Genomic DNA, 10,165 nt, shown 5'->3' on the forward strand with positions numbered 1-10,165 from the left:
ATCAACATGTAAAAATGACAAAGTCCCGCAAGACTAACATTAGGAACATAAAAACCTAAAAATAGCTGATTCTTTTGCTTGAATACTAAGGGCAGTGAAAAGAAGACTTTTGAAAGCTACTTCAGAGGCAAGAAAAGGGATTGCACTGCAGCTTAGTTTGGATGGGCGGATGTTAAAAGAAAAACATGAAAAGAAAATATGGCTATTTGATTTTAAATTTGGTTGCTTTCTCTACCAAGGAGAATTGTTTCAAGACTGTATAGTACAAAAATCATTAGCATAGTACTAAAATGCAAGCTTAATAAGGTGATGGTAAGTGAACACTTAGCTGCCCTCAGTGTCTTCAAGTGAACACATTGAGTACCAAGCTAACGACATTCTCACATTTAAGAAAGGATATTGACAAGCTGAAGCATCTCAAAAGGAGGGTGACCAAGATGATAAGGTTACTCAAAATCACACTGTCATAGAATTATTTAAAAGAACAATGAAGGGAAAAGAGAAGGAAGAAGTAAAGGACCTGAAGGAGAGGAAGAAAATAAATTAGCTGTGACAAGATAAGGGCCTTGGACTTGATTTAATTGGGTCCAGAAGAAAGAAGCAATGATGAAGACCTAGGAACTTTATATCCCTACAAATAAATGGCAACAAGGTAGATTTTGGCTCAGTGTAAATTGAGAAATACTTCTGAATATTTTAACAATTGTAGAAATCAGTGGGTGGCCTTGGGAAGCTAGGAGACTCCCATCTTTGAAGATCTTCAAATGGAGACTAGATGACCAGTTACTGGGCATGTTTTAGAAAGGCTTTCTATTTGTGAATGAACTGGACTCCATCATGAGTAAGAGTCCTAAAAGTGGGGTAAATGAACCATTTTCTTCAGGTTCACAAAACTGAAAGCTACAAACATATATGAAATATGCAACCACTATCCCCAATACACTATGCCATCTAGATGGGAGAGTCAACTGATATTCTTACTGTGGACACAAAACCAGCCAGTTACAGTATTCCCTCCTTCTAATAAGATTTTGTGATTCTATGAATTTGTTCAATTAGTTGCAATCACAGATGGATTTTTAGCCAATTAGGATGCCTACTGATTGATGGTGTTCCATCTACACCTTCCCAACAAGCTAATATTTGGGTAACTACATCTCTTCCTTCTAGTAGCTCAGAGCATTATATGCCCTTGAATACAACATGACTAGGACAGACAGCACATGATTCCAAATATAGATGTAAATTCCTTTGGGAAGCTACATTTGGGAAGCTTCATTACAAAGACACCCTTTTTCGTGACAGGTGCTCACAGAAAACTTTGTCCAACAACTGTTAAATAATTCTTACCTTTCACATGGCTCTTGCCATGACATTCCATATGTAACCTACTAGCACCTATAGACATTTTAAAAAGACCTAATGCTTCCTGTGTGTAATATTACCCTCCTCACAAGAATATTGTGAATATTATTGAGATAATTGTACTAAAAGGCATTGATCTTAGGGGAAAAAGGTACTCCATTAATCTAAGGGGTAATTATTCAACATAATAGCATGATAAGATGGAATGAGAACAGAATCAAACTTAAAGAAGAGATTTTTTAAAAACTAAATTAACACATTAAAGCTTTTTATTTCTATGGCACTTGGTTGTGTGCATATATCTTAAGTAAAACACAGGTTTTTTTTCAGAAAAATTTTAAAAAACTGACAGTACAGAAAAGATTCCTTCGAGAACATAATTTTCGCGTACAATATTTTCAGTGTATCTTGTTTTTGTTTTGTTTTCAAAATGAACTGGGATATTTTCCTCACTAATTTTTAAGTCAAGAATTATGGGTGCTTTTACCTAAGAGTAAGAGAAATCTTCAGATTCTTTTCCTGAATTTTCATGTAATATAACTTTCAAGGCTTCCCATGGAGCATTAAAATCTATATGACATACCACCACCACTACCATCATCATCATCATCATCATCATCATCATCATCATCATCATCTATTGCCCACTTGCTGAGTACATAACAGTCCTAGATATCATGGAGAATTTACCAAAGGAGATTATCCTACTTATTTTAAAATAATTTTTATAACCTAATGGAAGAGAAAAAGAATATACAGATAAAAATACACTACATAAAAATAATAATAGCTTATATTTACATAGTACTTAAAGGTTTACAAAGCAGTTTACGTTATCTCAATTGATCTTCAACAACCCTGTAAGACTGTACTATTATTAACCCTATTTTATACGGTAGGAAACTGTGGCTTCACTATGGTCACATCATTAGTATCAGAATTAAAATTAGAATCTAAGTCCTTCTGATTCTAAGTCTAATAATTTATCCAATATCCCATGTTGCCTCTCACTGAAATGTAAAAGAAATATTAATGAACAGTATACGTACCAAAATGGTAGTTTATAGAAGTTTGAGCAAATATACGAGACAAAGAATCCACACCAGTTGGCTTTGTCAGGTCGAGAGGCACCTTTGATCCTTAGCCCCTAGACCCAGTGAGATCATACCCAGTGGTATATAAATGATAAAATGTTGTTGTTGTTACAACAGGCTAGTTTACCAGGTCTGCCAAGAGATCAAGTCTTGATCAATATAGCACTAGAAAATCCCATCCCTTCCCATTCCACTATTGCCAATCTGCTTTAAACCTGGGCTTGCTCACAACCTTCCACAGACTGGTTATTCTGAGTAATTTTTGAGTTTCCCGTCTTTCTTGGGAGAGAGTTGATGGTTCTGGACAAATTCAGGAATATCACAAAACTAGCTCCTAGGGAATGAATTAAAACTCAGGAATATGCAGTAAGGAAAAACCCCCAAGTGAGTAGTATCTGACTGATCAGTTTCTTTCCTGCCAGAGCTCACTTGTTTTTAAATGTGGTTGCAACAGTGAGATCCATGTAAATAAGCAGACACAAGTCAGGAAGGAGAGCAGCCAGATCCAGTAACACCTGGGGTTTACTTCCTTTTTTGTGTTTTCTCTTTACTTGCCAGTGCCTCAAAGCTATTGAATAAGTCATAGTTAGTGTAGCTATCCTATCACTGCCACCAGTTTGTGTATATATACAAACATACATAATAAACCCAGGCAGTAAAAAATTAGTGTTCATGCCTCTTGGCTTCCCTGGCTTTCTCCAAGTCCCAGCTAGAATCACGCCTTCTACAAGCCTTTCCCAATCCCCCTTAATGCTAGTGCACTTCCTCTGAGATTATTTCCAACTTATCCTGTATATAGCTGATTTGTATATAGGTGTTTGCATGTTGTCTCCCCCTTCAGAATGTGAGCTCCTTGAGAAACAGGACCAGCTTTTGCCTTTCTTGTACCTCTAACATTTAGCACAGTTCCTGACACATAGAAAGTGTTTAGTAAATACTATTTGTCTGACTGATATATACATACATTTGTAGGAAAGAGGGTTGGACCTGTGATTTCATTGGCATAGGGAACTGGGTTAGGAAATGCAGCTTGCAATTTACAGTCTTCGAGAGTTACAGAAAGAGACAACTTAAATCACACACACACACACACACACACAAATATATAGATACAGATATGATATAGATATGTAGATAGATTGATATATTTGGGTGCCCCAAGAGCCTTAGAACTGTTTTCATGTAGTGTGGTGAAATGTTTACTTCAGAAATATAGCAAGAATAAATGTACAAACATTGCCCTACTCACCACCACCACCCCAAACATTTTTTATCACTCCTGGTCTAGATTCATTATGGTTGTTCTCATTCTTTTCTCTCTTTCTCAGTGCACTACAGACAAAGGGCTTTCTAGAAAGACTTTAGTACTGAAATTAACAGCACAGAATTGTTCAATTACAAAGACTAGGAAGTTCAACACACTCTTTATTCATCATGTAACAAGGGTATGCTACATGCACAATGCCTTCACTTTGTCTACAACAACTCTGACACACTTTCAACTCCATTGGTCCCACCAAGTTCCTTTGAGACACAACCTGATTGCCAGATGACACCTACTCAGAGCATCATTTGGTCACTCTTTAAATTCATTCTTTGTTCTTGAAGGCATTGACGCTAGGCTAGCTGGAAAAATTGTCCTGGAGTCAGATTTTCTGATTTTTGTAACTTGGTTTCCCAACCTCCAGATTAATCACCTTCACCTACAAAGGAAAAGAACAGAAAACAAAGTCCAAAGACTGAGACCCCTCATTGCATCCTGGGCCATTTCCAGCCATCCTGATGAATATCAGGTCATTGGATCCAGATGGTTCAGGAGAACTAAGTGAGAATGGTGACCTTGCACATCCCCTCCTTACTCAAATCAAAATCAACTGCAAGTCATGTCATCATCTTCATGTCATGGTCCTCTTGGAGAATGAAGGACAAACACAACAACAATGGCCTCAGAAGAAAGAAGACTTCAAGGACTCTTCCCTTAACACAACATCTCTAACAACATCATGAACCAAGGAGTCATTGAGCAAGGCTTTTTGAACATCTTTTGACTACAAAGCCACTTGGAAAATGTTCTCCCAACTGCATAGATAGAACCACAAAGGTTCCAAAGACGAGAATGAGTTACAGAATGATTTTACCTATTCTAATCTTTTCAGGTCTTTCCATTCCATATCGTCTTGAGTCTCTGAGAAGCATGTTCTACAGCCTGCATTAGTCACGCAAGTGAATATACTACACATGTACCATATCCCTTTTTGTGATAAATAAAGGGTGCCATAAAGTTCCTCTTCTTTGTAATTGGACATTTCTATACACTATAAATTTCATATTTATTTTTACTTTATTTTCCTTGAGTACTAAAGTCCTTCTAAAAAGCTCTAACTCTCCCTTAGCATACAGAGAAAGAGAGAGAGAGAGAATAGGGGCATCCACAGTGAGCCTAGACAAGGACTGGTGGCAGCAGTTGAGGGATACTGAATGGGCTGCCAACCCAATAACTTTCGAGTTCCAGCTAGAATAGAAAAGGAATTTATCCCGCTAAATTGCACTGTTCTTCTTCCTGCCCAGGGTCCTTTTCCTTACATACCCAAGAATAGATTGGCTGAATTCTCTATACACTGTGGGCATTCATTAAATAATGCTTGCATAGACTGACTGACTAATTGGCCCAAACTCAAAGAAAAAACTGTTGGCCACCTCTAGACCAAAAGAGATCTCCTCTAATATCTACCATGCGGTACTTAAGAGATGTGGAAATGAGGGAAATGTGCCTGGCAGTGAAGGGGTGCCAAATGGCATTTGTGCCAGGGCATATCCTTTGAAAACCAGCCCCTACATGGTTCCAGTTACTTTTGCCACATAGGAAAGTAGGCAAAGTTGCTTAAATAGCAGGCTTCTGAGCTGTTGGCTTGCCTAACTTACTTAAGTAAAAATTATTCCCTTGAATTGGAAAATAACTTTCCTTAAAGTTATATGAGAGGCAGCTATTTTTATATAGAAAAGGTACTGTATTTTAAATCAAAGAACCCTGGTTCTACTCTACTCATTCCAGCTCTACTATTAAATGTTCGTATGCCCTTGTGGAAGTCACTTAATCATTTTTAAATATTACTCAGTTTCTTCATTTAAAATGAAAGAGCAGTTGGACCAGATACTCCTTATAGCAAGACTTTTAGCCATTTTTTTGAGTCATGGACCGTTTTAACAATTTGGTTAAATTCTCAGGATAATGTTTTCAAATGCATTAAACCAAGTATGCTGAAAGAAAATTATCAAAATATTTGAAAAGAACCAAGTCCATGAACCCCAGATTAAGAGTCCTGTCTCATAGAATCTGATCCTATATTAAATCTAGACCTTTGAAAATGTGGCAAAATTATACATATATGTTCATGCTCATCTTTTACAAAACGGAGCCAGTTTAAATGCAATTCGCTAAAATACTTAACATTTGGGAAGAGGCCAAATATAGTACAAGTTGTTTTACTATTCATCACAGTAAATTAATGTCTCTGTGTATTTGTGTGCATGAATGTACATGTGAAAGAGTATTCAGAAAAAATGAGAAATCATCTATACTTGAAAAGTTGCCATTTTGCATTATGGGTAAGAGAGGACATATAGTGACACCTCGTTCATCCAACTATTATGTATCATAGAATGAAGTGTTCTATATAAGTGAATTTTCCATATAGCAAAAGTTTACCATTTCGAGTGCCAAAAATTTTTAAACCATCTTGCAGTGAAACCTTTCTTGAGTATATTTCACAGTTCTTTGCCTCCTGAAACAGAATATACTTAGCATAAATGAAAACTCTTCTTGATGAGTAAGGGTCATTGTGAAGAGCAGCTTTGCTATCATGCAGATATAGCAGTGTCTCAGGGAATTATCGAGATACATAGGGCCATGTGTTCCTCCAGTAAGTAACTCCAGACACAATGAAAAGAAATACCTCTTGTGTCTATTTGTTTGTAGCCACGGAATGTTAAAGATGGAAAGGAACTTGATTTTTCCTTCCTCCCATTTTCTCAGGGAATCTACTCTCTCTTCCCCATCCTCTCACTTTGGTTACCTCTACCATGCCCCCTTCTTAATTGTGACTTCTTGTTGATTATTGTTTGAGAAACCAGAAAAGCTTATTAGAATTTTAAATAAAATAAGGTAAATGGACTCTGAATGAAAATGTGTCTCTCTCCTACGAATTTCATAGTCATAAACTCACAAGATACTTTTGAAATCAGCTAGTTTAACCTTCATGCAAGGTTGACCTTGGCTGACATACCTAAAAACTTTGCATTGACTCTTTGTATAGAGACCTCCAGCAATGAGACACTCACTGTTTCACAAGACAGCTGAATTCTTAGATGGTAGGGAAGATTCTCTTTCTGTTCACTTGAAATCTACCACCCTGTGACTTCTACCCTTTGGAGATTGGTTGGGAGGGAGGAGGGAACAGTAACATAGAGGCTGGCAGAACCACTCTGATCTCTTTTCCACTTTACAACCCTTCAGTTATTTAAGAACTACTGCCATGCCTTTCCTAAGCCTACTTTGCTCAAGGTTAAACCTTCCCAATTAATCAAACTGATTCTTATAATGTTGGATTTGGAGTCCCTTATTCATTGTTCTCTGGATAATATCCAGATTATCAATGTGGCACCTAAAACTGAATCTACCCCTTCTAAACATAGCCTGACTAGACCAGGTCACAGTATGATTACTTCTGCTTTTGTTTTGGTACTATGTTTATAATTATGATTATTAATACCACCTAAAAACTGCATGAGCAAACAACATAGATGAGCCTCTGTCTGTATTTCATGACATGTATTTTGGCTACTCAAAAATATCTTTTCATTTTTCCTCCTATGTTGTCGATTTTGTCCTAAATTACCAAGGTTGCTGGAGAAGTTAACTCTACATAAGGGAAATGTTAGCTACTATCATCAGACTCACTCCGAAAAATGATTAACTTCCTGCAACATTGGTCATTTTCCTTGGCAAGGCGGTTTCAGAAAATCTCACCCCACTCTACGGCTGATTATTTTTCTAATAGCTACCTGGGTATCCTTCTCATGGTAAACAGGAAAGCCCTTCTCTTGAATAATAGGTATAGTTCAGATCCCACTCTCATTTTTATAATGATTTCATAACACAATGACAGATAAAGAATTTTCCTTTTATTGTACTAAATTCTGGTTTTACATAAAATAGACCATAATTCAGAATCTGTAATGTCTATCGAAAGGTTATACTCGTTATCATCCAAATAGGCTGAGCTAATAAAAATTATATTTGTTACAATCTAAATAGATTAACCGGCCTTACGGGCTTAGTTATGTATTACACTTTTCAATTTTCTTATAATTAAATTAACATAAAGTAGTCTTCACAAATAAATGACTGTATCAGAAACAGTTAAGCTCTGTTTAACAAAAATAGCCACTCTATTTATGTGTGCAGCAACACAGGTGGACTTGGGACAGGAAACAAGGACCTCCTCTGCAGAGTGGGATGGAAATGGCAAGCTTTGTGGGGTCACGTGGGCTCACTATCCCTCGTTTCTCTTACCTTGGCTTCAACCACATTACTAACTAGCAGCCAACTACAAACCACAGATGTCTCTCGCCTATTCTCTCTGGATTGCAGAGGTCACTTCTGTATATCTGCCTCCTCTTCAGTGGGTGCTCTTAGCTATGTCAGACTCTAGGCTTTGGTAGCATGCTTTTGGTCTCAGTACTATGATATCCTAATAGCTTTAATAGCTGCTTAACAAAGGTTATGCTGATATTTCCTTAGTTACAGCCCTTTCAGAATGTTTTCTTCCCCTTCAACAGAATTGCCTCTGCCTGTCCGCTTTCTAGCCCTCATAATTTTTTGTTTTGTTCTGTTTTGTTTTTTCCTCTCTTTTTCCCAGTTACAATTACTATATGGACTTTGAAATCCTACTGTTCAGAGCCACCGCATATCTCCAACCCATAAACACTTGCAAGTTTGAACTCTGTCTCATGATCTTGATCTTCCTGCTGCGAACCTCTTTGGATAAAAGATCAGAGACCCCCCAAGTCTGCTATGTGTGGGGTCATGATCCCCGCAAAGCAGTCTGACAAATTTGATTCCTCCCCTTTGCCTTGTGCTTCCTATCACTTATGGAGTGTTTAAAAGGCAAAGTGGTAGGATGCTGTGGATTTGTTGTTGTTTTTAAACATTAAAATTCAGTTTCTTCAACTGTGAAAAACAAGTGGCCGGATAAGCATGGATCCCCAAACCTGAAGGGAAGAGAACCACTGAGGGAGACAGGAAGCTCAGAATACATTTCAGGAAAGCACTGAGTCACAGCATTCCAGGAAACCTCAGGAATGAAACGAAACTCTCACTCAAAGATTAAAATAGGCAAAATTCATATTAAATTTGGTTTTACAAGGACCTTAAGCCTGGTCAGAGAGACCTCTCCTTCCCCCATAATCCCCAATTTAAAATGAACACTAGTGAGCCAACTGAAAAAGCATCCTGAGGAGCTATCTTCCCTTGAGCTGCATCTCTAATCTGACTGCATCAATCACGGGGTGTAATTCAATAGTGCTATGTAATATAAAAATATAATGATACAAATACTATTACCATTCCTCCTACTGGCACAGTGCCTTGCATTTTATGGTTGTTACTGTGGCTGTCTCAAAAAAAGTGACTAAATGTGCAAAATATCTTGATCATTCCCGAGCAGATTACTCAAGTTCTTTGTTTCTCTTTTTGGTCCCTGCTGACCACCTTTTGGCCATCACACTGCTCATTAGTACTTCTGCCATCAGGTAAACAGGGGAAACAGAGACGAAATTCAAATGGGTCCATTTTGCCACTTATCAGCAGTTCTTGCTAAAGGTTTATTGAGACTAGGGGCCCAAAGAAATGACTATTTGTAGCAGAATGAAAGGTAAAATGGAAACAAAATGGGCACCTACCCATCAATGAACAGCTGAACAAATGATGATGTACAAATCTATTGGGATGTGATCTTGCCACAAGAAATGATAACTATAGGAAGCTGTGAATGAAATGATGTACAGTCAAACCAAAAAAAGCAGAGGCTAAATAACACCATTAAAATTGGCTCTTACCATGTAGGTAAGGCCCCTTGTTCTTTGAACAAGTTGTCGAGTCATTTCACTTGTGTCCAGCCCTTTGTAACCCCATTTTGGGGTCATCTTGGCAAAGATACTGGAGTGGTTGGCCATTTCTTTCTCCAGCTCATTTTGCAGATGACAAAACTGAGGCAAACAGAGTTAAGACTTGCACACAGACCTACCTGAAATGAGATGTCTAAATAATATACAAATTTCATGTATTTATGCTTTAAATAGTCTTCTGCATATACAAAGAAATTAAAATTTTTCATTCAAAATATCCCTAAAAGAGTTGAGTAGTTTGGTGAGGCTAGGGATAGCAACTGTTATTGGTAAAGGAAACTTTCAGGTGAGGAAACTCCCTGTACCATGGAAGGTTGATACATCTTCTGTGATTTATCATCTTAATGGATGGCCTAAAACACTGAGAGGTTATGTGATTTGCTCAGGGTCACACAGAGTTATGCTCCAAGCAGTATTGTCAAAGGTAGGACGTTAATCTAGGTCTTCCTTCTCTTTATCCACTATGCCATACTGCCTCTCTATGAATTGGTAAAGTATTCTGTAATTTGTGTTTTGTAAAT

The sequence above is a fragment of the Notamacropus eugenii genome, chromosome 6 (assembly GCF_028372415.1).
Source record: "Notamacropus eugenii isolate mMacEug1 chromosome 6, mMacEug1.pri_v2, whole genome shotgun sequence".
NCBI classification, from domain to species: Eukaryota; Metazoa; Chordata; class Mammalia; order Diprotodontia; family Macropodidae; genus Notamacropus; species Notamacropus eugenii.